This window comes from Sebastes fasciatus, chromosome 6, assembly GCF_043250625.1.
Source record: "Sebastes fasciatus isolate fSebFas1 chromosome 6, fSebFas1.pri, whole genome shotgun sequence".
In the NCBI taxonomy this organism is placed as follows: Eukaryota; Metazoa; Chordata; class Actinopteri; order Perciformes; family Sebastidae; genus Sebastes; species Sebastes fasciatus.
The window spans coordinates 5,568,215-5,592,855 of record NC_133800.1 but is presented as its reverse complement, the minus strand read 5'-3'; the positions used below and the strand labels follow the sequence as shown (position 1 = coordinate 5,592,855).

Sequence of the window (24,641 nt, the reverse complement as noted above, 5' to 3'; positions counted from 1 at the left end):
CAATTACGAACGCTACCACCTCCCGCCGTCCACTTCATAACCAGTGTGTATAGGCACAAACGGCTCACCCGTGGTGGGGTCATTTTCTGTAACGTGCCCGTCAATTGGACCTGCAGGAGGCCCGCGTGCTGTTGATGTAGATAAGTGGTTAAGCTGCACTGTGGGATTGAACCCTTGACAATGCTGTTTGACAGCACCTACAAGTGCAGGGAAGTGAAAGCGAGCTGAACCCTCTTCAGGTCCTACATATGGACGAGTTGTGCCGTGCCTCCGTGCATTAGCCACTCAGATTGTTCGCCGATTAAAGCTCCTTATGTCCCTGCCCACGTTTTGATCCTACACTAAGACTGCGGTTTTTTAAATAACACAGAATCTGCTTATTTTTTTTCACGAGCTGGAGTTCTTACGCTGTCAGCTTGTTTTTACGGTAACATAAAGTGTTATGTAAGGAACTTAACTACAAGGAAATATGGTCTTCTGCCTCGCTGCTATTGCCATTTTTATGAGAAAATGAAATGACTTGACACTCATAAAATGCCTAAATGTTCCTCCAAGCCGGAGGTGAAAATAGAGAACACACCGTGGCGTCCCTCTTTCTTTTCTGTCAGGCCTTAAGGGACAGCAGCTCACAGGTTATTATCACCCTGTGAAAGGTTACAAATCAATACTTGTCATGACAGCAAAATCCTCTTTTTTTTTTCAAGTACAGCTCTGCTATAAAATGAGAATCTCTAATCTGTTCTTCCTCTCCTCCTCCTTCAAAGCATTGGACATAATAATCTGACAGAGAGCCAGGGTGATAGTTATTTTTTTCTTCTTTTTGATACAGTATGTGGATTTTTGGATTTGTGATATAACTACTGGATACAACATAACCAGGACAAAGACAAAGCACATCTGTCTATCGGGTGTAGTGATTATCTGACAGTGTGCCAGATTGCATTGACATACAGGACTGGATATAATTTAGACAGTGATCATTTACAAACCATATTGGATAGTTTTTAATTAGGGAGGACAGTCAGAATTATGAATATTGATTTTTCATATTGAATGGTTTTTCCCTTTGCATCTTTCTTTCACACTCCACGTGCTATGCCGAGCCCCACTCCCTTCAGGCTGAATTAGAGCTGCATAACAATGATTTGAATTATCATTTATAATTATTTTTTTTTATTCATTAACTCATCACTTGGTCCAGAAAATTGTAAACAATTTCCCAATTTCCTGAATAACATTTTTTATATTTCCTTGCCCCATTTCTCAGTCTGTCGTTGTTTCGTGCTTTATTGTGTCCAGTGGGCAACCTGCGGGTCTGAAATGTGAAGTCAATGAGGAAGTGCCTTAAACTTGCATTCTTTCTAATAGCCAGCAGGGGGAGACTCCTCTGGTTGCAAAAAGAAGTCTGATTGTATAGAAGTCTATGAGAAATTGAATCTACTTCTCACTTGATTTATTACCTCAGTAAACATTATAAACATGAATTTATGGTCTCAGTCTTTAGTTTCAAGTCTTCTTCAATACAGCATGATGTTCATTTAGTGAATTATGGTCCCATTTAGAGTCAAACAGACCATAAAGCAGGGGATGCTTTAGGGTGTGGCTACCTTGTGATTGATAAGTCGCTACCACGGCGTTGTCCAGTCTGGGAGTTGTCTGTGTTTTAGTCTTACAACTTTAACCCTTTCACAATGTGTTTTCAGTTCATGAAGGTTAATTGCAACATTTTGATCGTCTAAAATGTCTTATTCAGCGTTGGGTTGTACCTAGCTCCACCCTCTCATGTCACTTCTGGTTGCAAAATATTAAGATTAAGACAGCTCTCAGTGTGCTGACTTTACTATGACTTGCCCCAAACTGCATGTGATTATCTTAAAGTGGGCATGTCTCGTGGGTAACCATATAACCCATTTGCATTCACCCCTTTGAAAATGGCCATGCCAGTTTTCCTCAAGGTAGCGCAAGGTTGGAGCGTTATTTAACCTCCTTTGCGACAAGCTAGTATGACATGGTTGGTACCAGTGGATTCCTTAGGTTTTATTTGATACCAGTATCTTTACTCTAGCTTTAAAACTGAGCCCGCTACAGCCAAAAATTAATTTGCGTGTTATTATTGCGTTAACTTTGACAGCACTACTTCTTTTGTGATTCTATCATACTGTATCTACATTTTTTTTTGTTTTGAATCACTTCATTATTTAAATAAGATTCAAATGAGAGTAATATAGATAAAGCTAATCACCTGCTCAATGACATATTTCCTGTACTCAGTTGCAAATATGCTGAGGTTGCTATAAAATTGCTAAAAATGACAGTTTCACAGCTCCAGCATGGCTTTTATGTCTTCCGTGTCTGTCATCTCTCCTTCATCTTCCCGGTCCTTTACCCCTTCCCCTCTCTTTCTCTCCGCTTCGATTGTTGCCATAGCCACACTATCAACTGTGGAGGAGCCTCCAGCATATGGGAGGTGATCACTTTTTAAAATGACATATCTCACTGAGATGAAATCTTGCTGCACAAGGATTTTCTTCTTAACACAGTGGAGGGATTTGCTTGCCCGTACAGTAGATACTATTTCCCTGCCTTCACATTTCTTTTCCCATACTATCACTCTTACTGTAGTTTCTCTTTTCTTTTTTATCACGCTCCATTTTCTCTATCTCATTTTTCTCTCTCTTAGTGAAGAATTTGACGTTCTGGAGGGTGTTACCTCACTGGTTCATCGAGGTTAGGTGATGTGTTTTTATGAAAGGATTTATGTTTGAGCTCAGCTGGCCGCAAAAAGCAGGATTAGATATGTTCAACGCAATGAAGAAATATTTAAAGGTTTTAAAATGTGCTTGGGATATTTTGGACATCATTTATTTTGGGGCGATATTTTCCAGTTTCTTTTAATAATCTTGAACATTTCCTTAGTAATTTCCTCTCCGGTGGAGGTGTGATGATTATAGTGTCGGTGCTCGGCTGAGAGCCCAGGCCAAGCTGACAGGTGTAGGAGTGTTTGGAGAGCCTTGGCCGAGTTAATTTGGATTAACTGCTTTGGCGCCCAATGGGAGGCATTTTCACAGTAGGCTTCATCTTCAACATAGTCCTTCATGCAGGATTCAGCTTTCCCTCATGTGTCTGAGCAAACGGCAGAGCTGTGTCCGACGGGTGCCTCCTGCCTCTGCTGCTTATTGCCCTTCTGCACTAGACTGACACAAGTCGAGGCTTGATGTTGCACAGCTGTGACAGCGACAGAGTCATTGATGGAGAGTAGTCATAGCCGTGTGCTCTGTGACTGACAGGCAAACTGGGTAGGACTGACACCCCCTGAATTAATCTCTACGGTACATTATCATTTATTCTGCATGCTCTCTTATATTTAAATATATGAACTTCCTCACCAAGTCTACAACCCACCACACCCCCCCTACACTCAGATGTATCAGGACATAATTGGAGGTTTTTAATTTGCACTTTTTGCTTGCGTGGGACCAGGTGAAGCCTCAACAGCTCCTCGGCCCTGAACGTCCATCCATCCATAGCTAATGAGGCGGAGTGAGCGAGGCTCGCAGTGGCCACTGACTCACCTCACCCGTGTGCTCTCCTATGAAATGCCCACAGTTACTTTCACCTGCATTCCTGTTGGCTGTGTGCTTGTTTGAATTTGATGGTGCATGGGACTGTTCATGGGCTGCTATTTTAGGAGGTGCCTCCCTGAATTCATCATTATTTGGATCAGTGCGATCACTTCAACAACTAGACTGGTGCTGGTATATGTAAAGACAATAGCGTGCAATGAATCTAAAATAACACTTAAAAGGGGAACAACAGTCATTTTTAAAACATCGATATCATTTTGGAGGCTGTATAACATGATGGAAAAAAAACGTAGTCATGTACGCATGTAAAAGCTCAATGAAAGACTAAAACATTGTAGGCTACCTGCCCAGCACCAGACTGCAGACAGTCAAAGTTAGCGGCTAGCTGGTGAACATAGTGTAGAGTATTCAGCTGCTAAAGAGCTAAATATTTCTGTCAGGAGTTGGCTGAGACCAAAACAGAGCTAAAAAGAGTGTGAATATTGGATTTACATAATCAGGTGGCCGAAAGCACCGCTCCGAATGAATGCTTATGTTGTTCAGTGTCTGTTGGATGTATAAATAGGCAAGTGTTTGCTGACACACTCAACTTCATAAGGAAATACTATGACAATGTTGAGCTTTCCGCTTGTTCTGTTGCCCCCAAGGGACCGAAAAGATAAATTAATCCAGGTTTAACCGATTGTTAAAGGGGAACAACGGCCATTTTAAAAACGTTTATATTATTATTATTATTATTATTATTATTATTGTTATTATTATTATTATTATTATTATTATATATTATGCCTTGTCAGGCATGAAGTAATGTGTCCGGCAAGCCTGAAGAGGTTAGCGTAGCTGCAATAGCATCAGTTCTATCAGAACTGGAGAGTATTTCTTCATTTAATGAAGAGAGCAAAGAACAGCACCGAAGGCTTTTCTCGATGGAAAAGACGGTTACGCTCTTCTCCCTACTGGCTACGGCAAGTTTGATTGGCAGATGGTTCATCCAATCACCTGCCAAGTATTTTTTTGAAAGTGCCTGCTCTTTTCTAGACAGTTTCCGATGGCATCTTCTCAGATGGTTCTGTATAACAAACCATCTGGCATCTCAGGTTAAGGTTTACCAGCAATTATACGCAAAACCCAAAACGAGTGATTCATATACTCCGACTCACCCATCATTGACTGTGAATGAGTTTTGCTGTTGGTTCTTTTTCCTCCTCCCAACTGCTCTGCCCAGCTGCTCCTGTGTACGCTGATAAACAGCGGGGCCCTGCGGTCCCGCTTTACACGCTCCAGACATCTGGCAGCTCAACAGGTTCAAACCCATATCCACTGGATACTATGCATGTAAAAGCTGAAATACCCTAACACTAACATGACCCTTTCATACTTTGTCACCAGTTTCTCCCACGCTCAATTTGCTCGGTATTATATGCGCTAACAGGTTGCAAATCATTCACCCAGCATTAGTGTTGCAAAAGCATTCGAGATCTCTGCCATCTGGAGGGTCTTAGTCACAAGCAGAGTTCATCAGTTGCAAACATGTGATTGAACATTTGTAGTGTCAGGTATATAACAGGTGTTCATTGGAAATTCTGTTATGGAGCTTAGAGAGAGGGAGATATAACCAGAGATAAAGATGGATAAGAAGACCAAGGGTAAGAAGGAGGAAAAGGTGTGTAATGTTATCTTTACACAAGTGCTATTAACTGTATTAACGGAGTTGGCTTTCTATTTGAATCCGTGGGAGTAATGATAGCATGGTAAATAGGAAGTTGATTTAAAAATAATTCCAGAGTTTACAGCTCAGAAAGAGTAATAGTCATTTTACATAATCTGTATGTAAAATGATGCAGGCATCTGTGATGAATCAAGTTAAACTCTCTGGGTAATGGTTGTGACATATCTGATATTAAAACAGCATTTTTGTAGCACAGTTTTGGGTTCATTAAAATATTGAAGAAATGTTGGAAATGGGATGAAACTTCATGTGCAAACGGATGATTTTAATATTGCCGGCGAAGCCTTGGTGCCTTCAGTTAGAGATTTGAGGGGTTGATTAAAATGTAATGAAATATGAAAATATAAAAACGGTGAAGTTTTAGAAGTGGTAGAATATTTGCAGGATGACTGTTTCGACCCCTTCAAAAAACAGATATTTTAACTGTTGTTTTTAGCCATCGGCTTCCTCGGAGGACATACTTTCCCTGTTGAACTTGGATCAGGCCTCTGCATATTTCTGGAAGAAAAATAAATTGGATGTATGTTATTCTAGAAGTAATGCAGTGTAGGTCATTACACTCTGTCATAGAGCGCGGGGTTTTATGGTTTTTGCATTTAAGATACTGGCTGTAACATTAGGTATGTTTACATTGAGATGATATCTCAGTGATTTAAAAAGTTGTTTCAGTTTGTGATTCCAATCTTTCTACATATGAAGGAAATATGCTCTTTTTGGCTGTATTTCATTCTGGATGATGGTAATGAAGACAAAGCAGCAGTAAACACGTCATCTCCCACCGGTGATGCGTTTACTTCCCCGGCTGCGTAGGGAAAAAGCTGTTTTTCAAGGAACTCAAAATTGTGGGATTCCTGCAGTGCACAGTGATAGTCCTGCATATGTTTTACCATTGAAATACCACTGAAACTCTCTGTGGGGCATAGTTGACCTTTAAAGGGGACATATCATTCCCATCTTCAGGTTCATACTTGTATTTTGGGTTTCTACTAGAACATGTTTACATGCTTTAATGTTCAAACAACACATTATTTTTCTCATACTGTCTGTCTGAATATACCTGTATTCACCCTCTGTCTGAAACGCTCCGTTTTAGCGCATTTCAACGGAATGGCAACGGAATTGTGTTGCTAGGCAACAGTTTGGGTCCATGTTTACTTCCTGTCAGCTGATGTCATTCACATACACTGCAACAGGATATAAAACTGGGACACATGTAGAATGTTTATGTTTAAAACTGTAATTGTGTAAATATTGTCGATTTTTGACATCACAAATGTACAGAAATCCTGACGGCTTGTTTCAAACAGACAGTTTCTGAATACGGGCTGTGTGTATTTCTCGACGGATTGAGCGTTTTGATACTTTCACAGTATTTATATATCACTTAAACCTGCTTTATACTATAAAAGACATGAAAATATCACTTTTTACAAGATGGGACCTTTAAATATAATGCTCCCTCATGTCCAATCAGTGCATTTTTTTTGTGAAGCATTGTGGTAGTGAGATTCATCACTAGCCCCAGGTTGTATTACCACTTGGTCAGATGTGTCTGAGTTTAAGTGACACGTGGATGAACGCACAAACTGGCAATGAATGGACACCTATCCATCGTCCCTGTCTGGAGGTTAAAGTGATGTCAACACATGTCAGGAAAAGGATTGCTGCTGCATTCTCACAGCTCTCTCCCTGGATGAAGATGTTCTGATAATAGATAATAAACGATGAAACTGAATTGATCCCGGAAAACGCGACATTCCAGCAGCAACATTATAGTCATGTTGACTATAAATATATTAGATTTAGACATAATGCTGCAGAGATTTTTTTGTTTAGTTTGTCTCCTATTGGCCTACTTAAATAAAGTGAAGTGTACTGGTAGTCCCCCCCCCTCTGCCTTAGTGGGTCACGTTCCCATCCAAGTACTTGTCACTCATCTTGATGAGTTGTGTATTGAAGCCAAGAGCTGAGGTAACACTGAAGCTGACACCGAAACTGTAATGTCTTGCAAAATGTATGGAATTTTCCATATTTTCCATATCTTTAAAGGCCGTTTTCTCAAAATGTTTTTTTTTTTTCATACAGTACTATGAGCCAGAAATCTCCACTTCAGTAGCACTTCCACACACCAAACTTTCCAGTTTCATTCCTATCTATATTCTGAAGGTTTTTACAGGGGGGGTTCTTCATTTACCATTCATAGCTTGATTTATTCAACATTTTATTCCTAAAAACATGGCGAAAACATGGACAACGCCAAGGTAGCGACCTGTCAATCACAAGGTAGCCACGCCCTAAAGCATCCCCTGATTTATGGTCTATTTGACTCTAAATGGGACCATAATTTACTAAATGAACATCATGCTGTTTTGAAGAAGGCTTGAAACTAGAGATTGAGACCATAAACTCACGTTTACAATGTGGTAATGAATCAAGTGAGAAGTAGGCTCATTTTCTCATAGACTTCTATCCAATCAGACTTCTTTTTGCAACCAGGTTTGGTTATTAGAGAGAATGCAAGTTTAAGGCACTTCCGCATTGACTTAACTTTTCAGAACCGGAGGTTGCCCACTGCTGTTGACAGTATTTTCTGATTTATAGAGTGATAAAAACAAAATTCCCTCTGTAAAAACCTTTGACTCTAATATGTCAACAAAATGGAACAAGAATTTTGAACCTAACTTTATCCAATGTTCAGATGTTCTGTTCTGGAAATGTATGCAAATTAGCACATATTTAATAAGTTAGTGCCTCACTTGCATATTTAAACATACACTTGCAGAACACTTGTAAAAAATAAATTATTTTGTTTTGTCTGTAATTGTCTGTAAACCTCAACTGGGGAAGTTTCATAGTGATATCTATTTCTAAAATTACACCCCATTCACCCGTAGTGTCCCATAATCCACCGCTGAAAATAGCCCGTAACAACTGCACTGTTTAGAGGGCATTCATGACTGTTATTTAAGATTTACATCTTCAGTTGGAAAGAATGGGGTGACTAAACTGTTTATATATACAGTGTCACCTTGACTGAATAACATTCAGTTGCAGCTCTATGTGGGTTCTTAGAGTTGTCAGATGATGTGTTTTTCTAGCACACATGCAATTACACATGCTGTGATGCTTCCTCTGGGTGTGTTGTTGTTATCTGTACCCCTATAGAGATATTGTGGATATCCAGTGTGCATTTGCATGTTTTCGTGCGTGTTTTGCGCATGAGTGAATGCTGAGCGAGCTGGTGAATGAGCAAACGAGTGAGCAAGCAGCAAGCGACTTAGCCGAGTGTGTGGGTGAGCGAACGAGACGGCGTTTGAATGAGTGTGCGAGTGAGTGATTCATTATTATTGATACAGTGTGTTTTCTCTCGGTGTTACTGTAAGTGTTGCTGCAATGTGTTTAACGTTGTCTGGCAGCCAAAGGTCTGCAATCCAGTATAATAGAGCATGTTGTTGCAGTAACAGTCTGAGTAGCTGCTCGGCCCACAGCTCTCAGCCTCGCTACACGCTGCAGTGATCTCTGTTCACACTCCTCCTCTCCTTTGAGAGATGCTCGGCTTTTCTCCGGCCTCTGGGAGATCTTCGTCATGGATGACAGGGCAGGAGGAGCAGCAGCTAGGGCAGACCCTCGTTCCATTACCTGACTCCTGCAACTCTAATGGGGGGGTTTATGCAGCCTTTCCTGACACTGGCAAAGGGAATTTACTTCATTTCTGCTAGATATGCAAAGTGGTCTGGTGAAGTGCCAAACCGTATTTCAGTAGTGTTGGGGTGAACGCAGCATAACTTCAGTCATGGATGTTTCTTCTTTTTAATCACTCACTCTACTACTGCTATTTTATGCATCATAATTTATATTCTTATATATGTTAATATATATGTTGATACATTAGTATTACGTACATTTCTGCAGTCACATGACAGCATGCACCTTTTTCTTATCCTTGATCTTATTTCCATGCAATATAATTCTGGAAAATCCAAGTGTCGTCCCATTAAGTTACCTTGCATGCGCTGTAACTATTTGCCTACATCAGTGCACTTAAAGTATGGCAATTTCAAAGTTAAACGGACTCTCTGTAAGAGTCCGAAATTGCTTGTTAACAGTGACACCTGTGGCCGTTAAGTCAACGACAGTCAGCGTCCTTGCGCTCGTGGTCGCACTACGACACACACAAGACTGAACGTGATTGACAGGCATCATGTTGATGAACGTTAGCAACATTAGGCAGCTAAAACCACAATATCACTATATTGTATGTCTCACATGCTTGGCAGTAATGTTAGCTGACCAAACGATGGTCCCTCCCTGAATCGAAGGCCTGGCCGATGTTGATCCTATAGTGTTAACTTTTCCTGCTTCAGCCTCCCGACCGTGGTCACAGGGAGACACACCGTAGTTTTGGTCTCCTGGGCCGGAGTCGAAAACGTTACTCGCTCCAGAGTTAACCTCCGTCACGTCACTCAGCAGCAGAGAAACAAGACACATTTCTGCACAAACTGCAACTTCTACTGTACATTCACTTGATATTCTCATAGCTAAACTAACTCTTCTGCTTCGCTGCTCACTCGTTTTTTCACACGCCACTCTCTCTCTCTTGCTTCACCACTCACTTCCCAAGTGCACACACACTCTTCGCACTGGCTCTGCTATACAGCACAAAACTGGTTTCCCCCCCCTATGTCGGTCACATTCCTGTTTTGCAAGACGGGCTTCACTAGATATAACTTAGTGTTTTTTTTAGTGCTTCAAGTTTGTGTGGTGGAGGCTGGTCGTTTGTTGGCGTTAGCGGACTCCATTTCTAACCAAACGTTAGCTACGGCTAAGGCACTTGCGAGCGCGCATGATGTCACATCTGTTGGATTTTCCTGGAAAAACAGGCCCGGGTTCCTCACATTAAAAGCAGTCTACAGGCTGATAGAGGAAACCCAGAAAGTCACAGAAGGTCTCATATGTTAGGTTTGGTTACGCGTCCGGCTCTGTCGTCTCTGAAGTCTTTTCGTGAGGTAGAGACTGAACTCTTTGTCGTATTTATTCTTGCAGTCAATGGTTGTTCAGCAAAACACACAGAGCATAACAGTTTGCAAGTCTGTTCGTGGAGCCAACAACCCAAAAAACGGTGAGTCTTCTATTTATCCTGACAAAGATGTGGTTACTTAGTTTACAGAAGTGAGTCGTACGTTTTTAACAACACTCAAACTAGTCTAGACCCGCCAGCCAGACATGTGTGAAAACAAGAATACACATACATGATAAAAAGGCGAAGTGTGCTTTCGGGGTCAGCTCACCACATTTCCATTATAGAGGAACAAAGTCAACATGTCACACAAGCCAGTATATTTTCCATTACAAACCTGTTCACACATTGGCAATAGAAAACTATTTATACATATAAAACGTTACATAGAGTCCCTTTAAATTATCACTTTCCTTAAAAGACAAAAAGGCCAGGGACCACCAATGGACTGTTTTAGTAGCTGAATTAGTAGCTATAGTCATATTCCAGCTTTCTTGGTCTTTCCTAAGACCTCTAAAATCCACTGATATTACCGGCATTCGTGTTTTTTCCATGAAAAAAACATAACATTTTCTCTGAAAGCCACATCTTGACCAGCTTTGACATGGTAATGAATGTTTTGAGAGATGGAGATGTTATATATTCCTTTCATCCTCTCAGGTCTTTGCTGGATCATACATCACAGCGTGCTGGGTATGATCAGGGGGAAGACCTCTGAGTGGCAGGGAGGATTCATATCCAGCCTCCCCCTCCAGAGCTACATGCTCCCTAGGTCTCTAGGGGTCTCTGCGGTGCATGCGGAGAAGCCAGCCGACTTAGAAATACGAACTGCGGCCTCCTCTGGCTCTTTAAAGCTCTCTCTGTGTACACACAGACCCATTTGTTTGGGCCCGCTCCATAAAAATCTATTACCAGTCCAGCACTGTGTGTTTTCACCTTGTTTTTTATGGTCTGTGTCCTCAGCATGGGGCAGCGCAGCGAGGACAAAGCAAAGACAAACACTGCCTCTCCTTGTGCTATATTGAACTTGGCATAGAAAAGTACAGAATTTGAAGCTGGAGATACCAGAGCCGTGTGTGATGGCGGTTGAGAGTATATTCCACAAGCATAAAAAAAAATATGTGAATGTCAGATGCCTCACATTCCAAACGAGCACAATATGCAGCACTACGCTGAGAAAGGCTCCTTTTTTTCCACGCTGCTGGAGCTACGTTTGATGACTCAAACAGTAGCAACTAATTACCTGAGCTCCAACAACTAGCAGCTCTCTGTTTCTTCCAACCATGATGCAGCAGAAGAAATCAGAGCTGCCTCTCTGCCTGTGTGTGTTGGATTGTTTTCACACCCATAGAGGGCAGCTGTGCTCTCCACAATCCCTCCTCTCTGACTGATAGAGTAACAGACACGCAGAGAGAGAGATATAACAAGTTATAGAGGTGGTGTGTTTTCCCGTGTGACTGGCCTGGCATGCTCATAGTGCTCAGAAAGAGTCCATTTCTTCTGTGTTGTTTATGGCTCCAGCCTATTGGAGTGTGTGTGTGTGTGAAGCAGCATGCGAATCCCTAATGAAGTCAGGCATCTGCCAGAGACAATACCCAGGCTTGTTTTGATGCCGAGCTCTCTTATACTCACTTTGTATCTCCTTCTGTCTCCCTCTATCTGAATCTTCTCACTTAAAAGCTCTTTAAAAGCCACCAACATGGCTGAGCTTGCGATGCAGAAGAGCAACCATTGATTACCACTGCCTCAAAGCGGCAGTAGGCAGAATATTTTTGTGACGGTAGACTTTGGCCAATCACAGGTCATTTCAGAGAGAGAGCGTTCCTATTGGCTGTGCATTCAACAGAGGCAGCTGTCAATCACTCACAAACTCCGATCAAACGGTCAAACTAGGCAGCGCTGATCAAATATGAATTCATATTTATGTTACTGTAATGCTTATTTATCGCCTCAAATGTTTTCAGAAACATCTTAACAACACCTACAACTACATCTACTACCTCAACTGATCTCAACATGGTGGCCAGGTCACAAACTTTCTAATTTTACAGCAAAACATTACACTACAAAATGTTTCTGAACACATTTTTTGCAGGAAATGCAAATATTCTGCCTTACAGTAACAGAATATTGACTTATATTTGCCTAGTTTGACCGTTTGATCGGATTTCGCAGGTGATTAACAGCTACTCATAGACGGCAAGGCTCCAGCTCAGCTCATATTGGTTGTTTTCCTCCGGTCTGTGAAATCTTGCAGATGCCAATAGGAGCACCAGAGGACACAGAGAAACATGATTTTTTTCAGATTATCTGTCTCATGCACTACTGTCAGGATATAGTGACTGTTTTATAAAAATAACTTTTTTTTAATCATATGTGCTCCAACTTGCCTACTCCATCTTTAAATGACTGGGAATAATGAATCATAACAACAGTGAATGGTCAGTCCCTAGCACTGAGACATTCAGTGCAGGCTGAAAAAAAAAAGGCAGCTCCTTGCAGAGCGTGGCCACAGCTGAGCTGTTGTTCTCTGGCAACACAGTTGGTTCAGGAACAAGACTCTTGTAGATGTAATATGTTTTTGTCAAGCAGCCGCGGCAGAGGAAGAGAGACGGAGCGAGAGCTGGCATGAAATCAGCCCTCTGTAGCTGCAGTCAGGCTCCTTGCACAAACTGGACTGCAATAAACCAAACAATATCACATTAACACTCGAGGTCCGCCATTAATGGGCCCAGCTTTGGCCAGCAGACAATACTGCGTACACACACACATGTACACACACACACACACACGCTGTAAGCGCCCACTGTCTCTCCACTGACTGTTTAATTCCGCGGCTGATAATTATAACCGTTATCTGTTGCCTCTGAAAAATTATCGAGCTTGTCAGCACCCATTAATTTACCCAGTATCATAAATTAAGTGGCGCGGGCTGTGTTTTATCCCTGTCTTTCTGGAGTAAATGGAGGCAGTTTTTTCCAGAGGCTAAGTCTGCTTTACTGTACCGTACGTCACACATGACAGACTTTTGTTCTGCTTCCCCGTTGTTTAAAAGCCTGGAGAAAATGAGTCTGAGATAAATTAGCTACAGTCGAATGTGTGTGCAGCTCCGTACTGGAATGAGGATGTGTCATCTAAGCCGAGCGTTGGAGCTGTGGGTTTACATGCAAATCACTTCTTAACCATACAGCAAAAGGAACTCCACAGACCTATAACTCTCTGTTTTATGATCTATGCCCAACTATGGTAGCCTCATTTTGCCATGTGTTGTCCAAAACTTAAGCTGCAGGAATCATTCATCAGCCACCAATCTCATCCTGCAGTCGCTATAGGTCCCGCCTGTTGCTGCAACATGATTTGTACTGGAGCTAAAATGAATCATGTACCTCAAATCAGCCGCTGAACAGCAGGAGAACCATGTGGCTACCAGCAGGGTAGAAAAAGAAAAAAGAAAACATGATTTATAGGCTCCTATTGTGTATTGTACTCGGGCGCCGCATTGTGCATCCATCCGCATCCGTCTCTGAGAATAGCTGTCAATCAAAGCGCTAATGCTCACTTCCTGTAAACGCTGAGTGTCCCGGGTGGGGAGGAGGGGACAACAGTAGTGACCTTTTTCAACCTCAAAAGTGCACAACATTTTGTTTGACGTGTACACTGTCTATCTCAGGGTTTAGCACATCCGGACAACTCAGCATTCACATCTGCTTACTTGTTGTGACACCTGCTTCAGGGAGGTCAGACGTCAGCAACAGAAAAGCACCCATTGAGCTTATAGGAACCCAGAGGACGTTTTAGCAGGATGGAGACTTGTACTAGTGATCTCTTTTAATAGCTCATCTCATTCTCCCAACTGCGTGGGTCTCATCTCATTGTGTTCTATAGAAACTAGACTGTTATATTAGCTTATTGCAGATATATCTGTGTCAGTGAATATGTCCACCAATAAGTAAAAAGAAAGCTGCCTGCAAACCAAATTTATTTCTGGATAATAATAATAATAATAAAGTTTAAGCCGAGATAATCTAGAAACAGTTTGTCCACCAGAGAGCACTGACAAGTATGTTTTTAAACTCTAAAACATCCTATTCCTAAGTAATAGAAATCCACTCATCTAATAGTACACCAAGACGTTTTGTTTGCTTATATTAATTAAAGGTCCAGTGTGTAGGATCTGGCGGTGTCTAGCGGTGAGGTTGAGATTGCAACCAACTGAAGCTTCTCCCGTGTGCCGAGCATGTTGGAGAGCTACGGTGGCCGACGCGAAAATGGGAATTGCCCTCTCTAGGGCCAGTTGTTGTAGGAGTAGCGTAGGTCATTTGGAGCAGAGCCAGCGCGTAGAGTGTGTGTGTATGTGGGAAGTGAGTGGTGAAGCAAGAGAGAGGGAGCGACTAACGTTATCGACTCCGCCCCAAGCAGGAAAAGTTAATAACGAGTTAATAACGTTACTTGCTCCCGTCGCCGCCACTCTCTTTCTCTCGCTTCAACACTCACTTCCCACATACACACACACTCTACGCACTGGATCTGCTCCAAATGGTTCTATAAAGGTTCTATATGCGTTTTCTCATCGGCCACAGTACAGTAGCTCTCCAACATGCTTGGCACACGGGAGGGGCTTCAGTTGGTTGCAATCTCCTCATGCTAGATACGGGCAGATCCTACACACTGGACCTTTTTAAATGCTGGTGTGACCTGACCTTAACTCTATAATTTGTGCAATCAGCTAGTACAGATCCGTTCTAGCTTCTGGCATAGTTGCTGAATATTGAACCACACACAACAGATTTCTTTTAAATGTGTGCTTCGTTTGGGTTGACAGTGAGTGAACAGTCCTGCAGGATTTGGATGGATAAACAACCACAACCCTTGTTTCCAGAGAGTAGGGGAGCGTTGATGCTGTTTGACAGCAGCACAGACAGCCTGCCATAAATCTCCCTCATGAGGGAGAAGCACGAGATATGGAAGTCCACTACTACTCCCCGAATCCCTATCAACGCACTTATTTCACCTCCTTCTCTCCTTTTTCCCATCATTGTTTCCTTTCTATCTTTCTCTTCCATTATTCCTGTCTCCATCACTATACCCTCCCTTCTCTCCGGATCCCCTCCTCTGGCAGTCTGCAGACACCATTTAAATTGGATGTAACTTATGTGGCTGACGACACCAACAAAAAGTGAAAGACGTGATATTTGTTTATCCACCTGCAAACAGACAAGAGTGTCACATCCTGGCTGTTGTGGGGAGATGTTGGGCTGTTAGTGAGCCATATAGTGAACAGTATAAACAGGTCTTAGTGTGTGTGCATGTGTGCTTGCAAGTCTGGTTCTTTATCCAAACTTGTGAGGCTCATTATCTGAGCAATGCGCTATGATTTCCAGAAAAAAGTTTTGACAGCCACTGCGAGACATCGTCTACCATACGTTACTCTCCAGTTTGGTCCGCTTTGCTACCCGGCAAAGAAGGCATAGTTAGACTAAAACTTCACAGCTCACTTTGAGCCGCTTGGCCCATTTTCTGTCTACCTCTGCCATCTTCCTCTTCCTGTCTTCTCTGCGCTTCCATCTCGACAGCTATCTTTCAGCCCGCGCTCTGCCACAAAGACTACTAAAACCCCCAAAAAACATATTATTATATCATTTGATGAGCAGAGCAGCCGTTGTCAGTTTATCCACCTGCTGCAGCACCGAGCTGATATGTTTCGGCACAATGCGGTTTGTTTACCTTTATGTAATAGTTTGGGCTATTTATGCAGCTTCAACTTCGGATGCTGCCACTCTGAATACCAATCTCCTCCGTTGCTTTGCAGCGCCGCCGCCTCTGCGCAGGTATTTACCGCTGCTGGATGGCTCCCAGACTCAGATATATGGCTGAAGGCTTAAATAGATGTCAGAAAGGTCTGCACTTGCACTTTCTATTGGGAGAATTCAATATGGTGTAACTTTGTTGGACGTGAAAGGAGAAGGGAGGTGAAGTGGGGCCGAGGATATAAATGGACCACCGAATGCACTGAATGTGCAAAATATTTGGGGACATGATATTGAGTTGCAGCCCCCTTTTTGGGCAATTTCAAAATCTAACTCACCTGCTTCTCTTTTGTGACAAGTATAGATTTTGCAAGGGAAGGGAATAATGGCTTTTACCTGGATTCAACTCCTCTTTGTAGTAATATTTTGTAACATTTATATATTTGACTCCTGAATAACTGCCACATCCGAGTGTTCAAATTCCAATCAGCAGGGGTGACGTGGCAATTAAATATTGAATCTTAAATGTAGGAAGCCAGACAGACTTGAAGCAAAGGGAAGGGATGGGTGGTGTGTGAGTGTGCATGTGCGTGTGCAAAAGCTCGGGGACAATACAGTTGATTTTTGTTTGCATTTTTGGAGCGCCACAGATAGGGGGTCGGGGCGGGGAACAGATTCCACGGAGCATTAAGTCCGACTGAATGTGTTTTCACTCTGTCGTAGCACACTGCGCTCCCGTTTTCATAACAGCGTTGAATCACCATTTCCATTCCTCTAATTCTTTCCATCTTTTGTTGCAGGCAGCAGACTTGGCAACTATTGTTTGACACGTTGCTTGTGCCAGAGAAAGCTGTGTGTTTGCGTGTGTGTGTGTGTGGGAGTGTGTGGGAGAGCTGTGGCTAATCCATAAGCCATAATAAGAGACTGCTGCTTTTAATGCCATATCAAGTGGAAGTGTCCACATTTCTCTTTCCCTGTATCCATTTTCCCAACTATCAGATTGGAGGTTAAATGGAAACCTTAACAGGACTTTTCATTTAGCTGCTGTTGGATTGATTAAAAAAAAGCAAAAAAAAAAAGCATTATTTTTCAGACAATCATGCATTTTCTGTTTGTATCATGTGTTGGGATTTGCGAGGCCCTAGAGTCGGAAATGATGCATAAAGAACTATGTTAATTTAAGAAACAGAAACATGAAATGAGTGTTTTGAGGATTTTCTGCAACAGCAGCAATAAGCTTCTTATTAATCTGTGCGCCCAAGATAAATGAATATTTTACGTCTGAGGAAGGAACAGGAGACAATAGGTCATAAAGTCAAACGTAGACGTACCTGCATTAAATCTGCTCTATAGTTTGATGATTGGATCCGCAGTCTACATTTTGACACCGAAGGGAATCACGGCAGAAACTTTTTTCACTTCAAAACCATTGAATCCAGCCTTTGAGGCACTTTTACTAGTTTCCATTATGCCTCGGCTGAATTATATTTTGAGGAAAATCAATTCTATCAAGGTGGGCTTTGGAAGAGGAGCTTTAGTATTAACATTCATAAGAATATCAATCAGCCAGCCGCAGTGAGTGGGTGAAAAGACGAGGGAACAAAAGTTCTGATGTTTTTTTCTGTCTCCCCAGAGGGGCTTTAATTCTGGTTTGTTTCTCCTCACGGAAATCCAGTAAGACCCCCTCCACCCCCTCCACCCCCCACTCCCCCACCCTCACTATCCTTTGATCCCATTAGCGGTGAACTCTTGGGACCTCTGATCAACCATGCAAGGTCACTGAGTCATTGACTGAAGACTCCGGCTTAAGTGTTTGTTTCTTGGCAGCAAAGGTCCAGTAGCCTTTAGATGAATGATGGCAGGAAGTTCTGGAGCCTGATTTGTAGGCAAATAATGAAAACTAAAATGGAATAGTTCAACATTTTTGTGAAATATGATTATTTGTGTTAGGTAAAATGGTAGATATCACTTGATAGGGAATAGGAATCACGGAGAATTCTGGGGCGACGCCGCCATTTCTGGAGGGTAGTATAATGTACGGAGCACAGGTAGGATGTCATTATCTGTCACCGGTCTATCCATCTGTTATCTGTCAATCGTTCATCATCAGAAATGTATAAAGAAGCTGACAGAGGCAAAGGGGTGATATATTACAAGATTGAAGTTAGTTAATGATATCGATCCTGACGAATTAGGAGGACCTTGACAGCTTGCCACCTGTATATGGTCACTGATGTGAGTGTGGCTGTAGCTCAGAGGTTGAGCGGAAGGTCGGTGGTTCGATCCCCGGCTCCTCCAGTCCCCTGCTCTATTGTCTTTGTGCTAAATATGAAGCTAGAGCCAGGAGAATATTAGCTTAGCTTAGCTAAAAGACTAGAAACAGGCTACAACAGCTAGCCCCCTGAAACCACAAATTTTATTTATTTTCCCAAAAATGTGGAACTATTGCTTTAATTCTGTAACATCATCATTAAAGTCATAAAAACTGAATTTTAAGTAGGCTAGCTAAGTTTAGTTTAAGCTACAAATGAAAAGTGATCAGTATCACTTTTGTATCAAAGAGAATTAGCAATGTCTGTTACATAATTTACAAATTGTGGCACGGATTTAGTCATTAGCCCTCTAACACTGTGCATGTGGGAACATGAGCCTTCTGGACAGAATCACATCTGTTAACTCCCTCCCTCCTGTCTATGTGTGTGTGAGTGTGTTAGTGAGGAGTACCGTCATTGATAAAGAAGCCAGATCCCACAGCAAATGACTTCCACGTTACGTCATCTGTCAGTATCAATTAACCTCCAGCCGCTAAGTCTGAAGAGGTCTGAAGCCAAGCTGTGCTGAAGCCAAGAGCTGCAGACAGTGAGGAGAATCAGGGGAAGTGTTGCTGAAAGGCCAGCAAAGTAGACAAGCTGCAGGTTTGAATCCTGCGTCATATGGAAATATCAATGCAGTGAATGTTGAAGATGAAAGGCGTGACCAGTTTTGTCTAGTTTAAGTGTCTTTTATTTGCCCTGTAAATTCACACAGATTAAAAACGGCCACTGGCTGTATTTATCCTGCTCCACCACCCCCACCACCACCACTTACTACCTGTGTTCCTATGGTAACGTACTCCCTGGCACTTCAAAATAGTGTTTATCTATCTTTTAGCTCTGTCACTGCTGCGCTCCTGCTGATGGATCAGAACATTTCTACCATTAAATGATACGTTTTCTTAGACACAGCTATGAAACTAATAAAAACAGATACTTCTTTCACAGGATGTGCTGCATGAAGAAATTAATTTAAGTCAATTGATAGGGATGTTGTTGTTGTGTGTGGGTGAAAATCATATCTACATTACATTTGTGTCAAGATTTGCTCTTTTCACTCAACTGTCCACAATCTGGCACACACAGATCATTTTGTAGTCTGTTATCATCAGTGACAGAAGGACCACCGCTGGGCATATCTTCCAAAAAGTGCCCCCATGCAGCCAGCCAAAATATGGTCCTTCCCTCTTTCCCTCCTTCCGTATTATCTTCACCCCAGCCTCTTTCTTTCTAATAGCCAGCAGGGGGCGACTCCTCTAGCTGCAAAAAGAAGTCTGATTGTATAGAAGTCTATGAGAAAATGAGCCTACTTCTCAGTTGATTTATTACCTCAGTAAACATTGTAAACATGAGTTTATGGTCTCAGTCGCTAGTTTCAAGTCTTCTTCAATACAGCATGATGTTCATTTAGGAAATGATGGTCCCATTTAGAGTCAAAGAGACCATAAAGCAGGGGATGCTTTAGGGCGTGGCTACCTTGTGATGGACAGTTCGCTGCCACGGCGTTGTCCGGTCTGGAAGTTGTCCGTGTCTTCATCTTACAACTTAAACCCTTTCACAGTGTGTTTTCACTTCATGAAAGTTAATTGTAACCTTTTTAGTTACCTATAAATGTCTTATTCAGCGTTCGAAGCGAAGATGGCAAAGGCCAAAAACCAAGATGGCCACGGCCAAAATGCCAAACTCGAGGCTTCAAAACGGCAGTCCACATACCAGGGTGACGTCACGGTGACTACGTCCACTTCTTATATACTGTAGGCTACAGTCGGTTGTTTGGGGCCAGGGGTTGCACTTTGTGTACCGAAAGCTGCAGTGGGTAGAAATGGAGCGAATATGATTAAAAAAAAGTTATTTTTATAAGATGGTCATCCTGACAGTAGAGCCGTAGCAGTAGAGACAGGTAATCCTCCGGTGCTCCTAACGGCATCTGCAGGATTTCACAGACCAGTCAGAGCTGACCTGGAGTCTGCTGTTCAGTTTCCGTCTATGAGAGCCACGAGTCAATCACTCGCAAACTCCGACCAAACGGTCAAACTAGGCAGCGCTGATCAAATATGAATCAATATTCTGTTACTGTAATAACTATTTCTCTCCTCAAATGTTTTCAGAATCATCTTGTAGTGTACTGTTTAGCTGTTGAATGAGAAATTTTGTGACCCGGCAGCCGTGTTGAGATTAAGTTGAGGAGGTACCAAGTACCGCCCACCGCACGGAGCACAGCCAATAGAAACGCTCTCTCTGAAATGACTTGTGATTGGTCAAAGTCTTCCGTCACCTGCTAGATTTTCTAAAGCCTGAAAACAGAGGGAGGTGTTGGTTCAGTGCTCCCTGACTACTGACTGGAGTTCCTGCCTCGTCTTAGTTTGTGCCGCGCGGCGTTCTGTTCCTGTTTGTCCTCTTAATCTGGCCCTCTCGTCTCTATTTCAGCTTTCTCAAATACACTGAATGTAAGAACAAAGTCTAGGTTCTCTGTCAGACCAGCAGGGGCTGTTTCTGCCTGGTCGCTTTCCAGGTGCCCACCAGACTGTAACCGAGGCTCGGGCTTGGGAGTGGAGGCTGGGCGGGGGGGTGGTGGCTGCAGGAGATGGAGGAGCAGGCGAGGCAGGCCGGCTCCTCCGACCCCTCAGAGCTCCATCTGGACCGCGGGGGGCTGTCATTTAGGAGTGCAGGGCCTGAGCGGAGGAGCAAATTGCTTTTTAATCGATCATATTCCCAGTAAAAGCCACTCCCAGCAGCCACTTGCCTACTTTCCATTCTATTTATGGAAGCTGCCTGCCTCTGACTTCTGAATGTGTGCTGCTGTGTGTGTGTGTGTGTGGTAGATAGAGACAGAAAAAAGAGACAGTAGGGGTGAGTTTTGTTGTCCACTTCAAGTCAGTAAAAACAGAATCATGTTTTCCACTCTTCTCTTAAGTCTAGCCTTGTGTGTGGATGTATTTTAGCTCATTAAAATCAGGAGTATGACAAGGACCTTGCAATACTCATGTGGTTATAGATGACATGAAGGCTGATAGCATGCTGTTCCTTTGTATCTGCAGCAGGCAGCGGTTCCAGGGCAGTGAAACATGAGCATCAGACACATGCTCTATTAACGGCACAAAGAAAACCCTCTCCACCATTAAACACCACAGAGCTACAGTCAAACATGTCATGTGCTTTCATAGAAGCCCAACAATGCTGTAATGTGATCGTTTTCCCAGCTCCACTTCCTCGCATCTATTTTCAGTCTGATGCTCAGTGTTGAGTCTCGCACTAACAGGCGCTACTGTGAAGCGTGCATGGGTAATAAATTATGACTCAGCCCAACGCTGCCGCTGATTGTTGGATCCATTTTCTAAGATGCCGTTGTTTCTAACTAATCTGCCCCTCGGGTCTCTTGAAAAGGAAGTTTAAGTCTGTATTTGCTTGCTCTGTAGAACAATTTTTTTGTTCTTTTCATAAAGCATTGAATCACCCCCCTTTGTAAAAACTACCCAAAAAAAAGCTTCAGCTGTAATGGTGTCACATAAAAGATCCTGCAGAATGAGCAATACACCATTGAATGAGGCCGTCGCTTGCAAGCACTCATGTCAGTTTTCCTTCGCAGCCCTCCCAGGAATTGTAAGACAGGTTTTTATTATTCGCTGGAAATTAGTTTTTGGGTGTGCTTTCCTTTCTCTGCAGTGCACCAGAAAAATGTATGACTATTTAATATGACTTTGTAGAAGTTGCAAAGACAGGACCTAAATTAGAGGATAGCACAGTTACGGAATCTCTGTCATAATTATTTGGAACCTTATCTGCTTTTATGGCTCCATGACGGCGACAGCCGTGGCCGGACGCTTATGTTTTCGGGTTGTCCATCCGTTTGTACCATTCTCGTCAACGCGATATCTCAGGAACGCCGGAGGGAATCTCTTCAAATTTGTCCACTTGGACTCAAGGATGAACTGATTATATTTTGGTGGTCAAAGGTCAAGGTCACCGTGACTTCACAAAATACATTTTTGGCCATAACAAGAATTCACATGCTAATAACGACAATTTCACGCATAAAATTACGAAGTGATGACATTTTGGACCGACATGAATGGAAACTGCAACTTGACTGGTTGGCGGAGACATACAAATACGAGAAGTTAATTCTAGTTTTTGCCTGGACCGCAAAGGGCCAGCCCAACAAATGCAAAAGTCTGTCACTGAGTGACTGACGAGTGATGAAGTTACACGATCGGTCGGCTGAGTGTTGGAGTTTCCTCATCGGCCGTTGCTCGTTCAAAATGAAAAGGCGGGAACAGTCCTTTATGTAAATGAGCCCATCAAGCGACGCGTCCGGCTCACGAAACTTGGACCAAGCGATCTAGTTCTAAAATGAAACAAGATTCAGCAGTGGCATAGCCTATTTCTCGCTTAAGAAGTATTGTTTTCAGAAGTAGATTTTGGTGGATTGTTTAGACGGAAAACAGAACAGAATAGAAAGTTTACGAGCAGGCCGCTATGTTGTTTCCTGTTTGAAACGGCGAGCAGAAAACCAGGGACCAATCGGGTGCATTCCACGATAGGATACGTCACTGCTTGAACGGCCAGCTGAGTGGAACAGAGCGTCCCTTAGTGTCCTCGCCGGACCTGGTGGACATGTATTGCTGGATTTAACATTATAGACATGAAAACTGACTATTTGTATATCAATTTAGCAACAAATTTACGGACTGACCATACACAGTGCAGACATGTACTCCGTTTTGTCCGAGTCTTGTTTACCGTGGCCCTGAACACATGCTCAGCATTTAGGAATAAACTGCGCTGCAAATAAATATAAAGGGGATATTGTGAAACACAATTGCTTTATATGTGTTGTCAAATTGTTGAAGATCGGCGATTTCTTCATTTAGTTGTGATTTATTTATTTGCTTGCATTTTGTATAGTTGCAGTGTGTTGAGCTCTCTGGGATACTGTTGCATTTCACTTCATTGTTGTGGATGTCTGCAACATCTGGCGTCCCTGGATTCTCTCTAATTGTGGCCTCTCACATGTTACTGTGCTGCACTGCTCAGCGGACACAGTTATATAGGAAGTGAGGAGAGTGAGAGAGAGAGGAAGGATGGAGAGGTATGTCAGGTACTCAGCTGGAGGCCCTTCATTCTCTCTGTCAGTATCTTGTCGCGGTCTCGCCCCCTGACCAAACAGGACGTGAGCCTCACCGCCCCACGCTGCTGTCTGGCTCTGCTGCTGTCCTCATGTTACCACTACAAGCTTTTATTCAGGCGCTTCTCTGTTCTTCACCACTCATCCTCCCATGCTGGGTGTGTATTCTACCATAGAGGTTCTTATATCATAACTCTGATAGTCACTGATATGCTGGAGCTCCTTCTCTACCCACAGCTTGTCAATATGTGGATGTTATTATTAATGGAACATGTCTGGACAGAGAAACTGTGTGGAAGTGCTGTTTTTAAGGTCTATTTTTAACAATGTTACTCGTGTGAAGCACTGTGTGACCTTGCTCTGTGAAAGATGCTACACTAAATACACTTTACTTCCTTACTCAGCAGCTTCAGGGTGTCTGTAAAATGTGCAGTGAGACCTGCCTCACCCTGCCTTAAGCCAATAGGAAAATAATTATCTGGATTAACTAAATTAAAGTGATAGCTTTGATTCACCGCCGTTAAAATGGATTCCAATTGGAAATTTCTCAAAACACACCTGCAGCATAATCCTCAGCATTTCCAAACACACACATGTGCCCTTCTATCTAAGCTCACTCATTGGCTATACAGTGAACCCACAGCCAGCTTCATTTGTTGGTTTGAATTGTTGTAGTTTTCTCATTGGCTCCTGAGCTTGAGATGATCTATTAATACAGGTCTATCTGAGAAAGAAAACTGCAGGTGAATCCTCTCTCTAAATAACTCTCTGCCTCCGTAAATCAAAAATCACTAAGCTAAGTTAGCTAACTGCTGACGGGAGAGTCATACCGATATGACATGATAGCCATATGATAGATACCATGATAGGTATCTCGGGCTGTCCTCGACCAAAGAAATTCTTAGTTGACTAACACTCATACGATTCTGCCGACTAATTGATTAAAACTGAGTTCCTCCACAGAGAATCACACAAAAGCACCACTTTAAATCTATCGTTTACCAGAGATGTGCTCATAAGTTTCTTGGAAATAAGTCATTCAGCATGAAAAAAAGCATAAAGAAAATGACTAATCGACTAAAGAAATCTTAGTCGACTAAAACCAAAACGACTGATTAGTCGACTAA

At 42.6% G+C, this 24,641-nt stretch overlaps 1 protein-coding gene across 7 annotated transcripts in view; it reads left to right on the top strand.

Moving 5' to 3' along the window:
- The window catches only part of arvcfb (ARVCF delta catenin family member b), a 299,063-nt gene that overhangs the window by 33,937 nt on the left and 240,485 nt on the right, over positions 1-24,641 (top strand). The gene's annotated exons all lie outside the window — the stretch shown is intronic.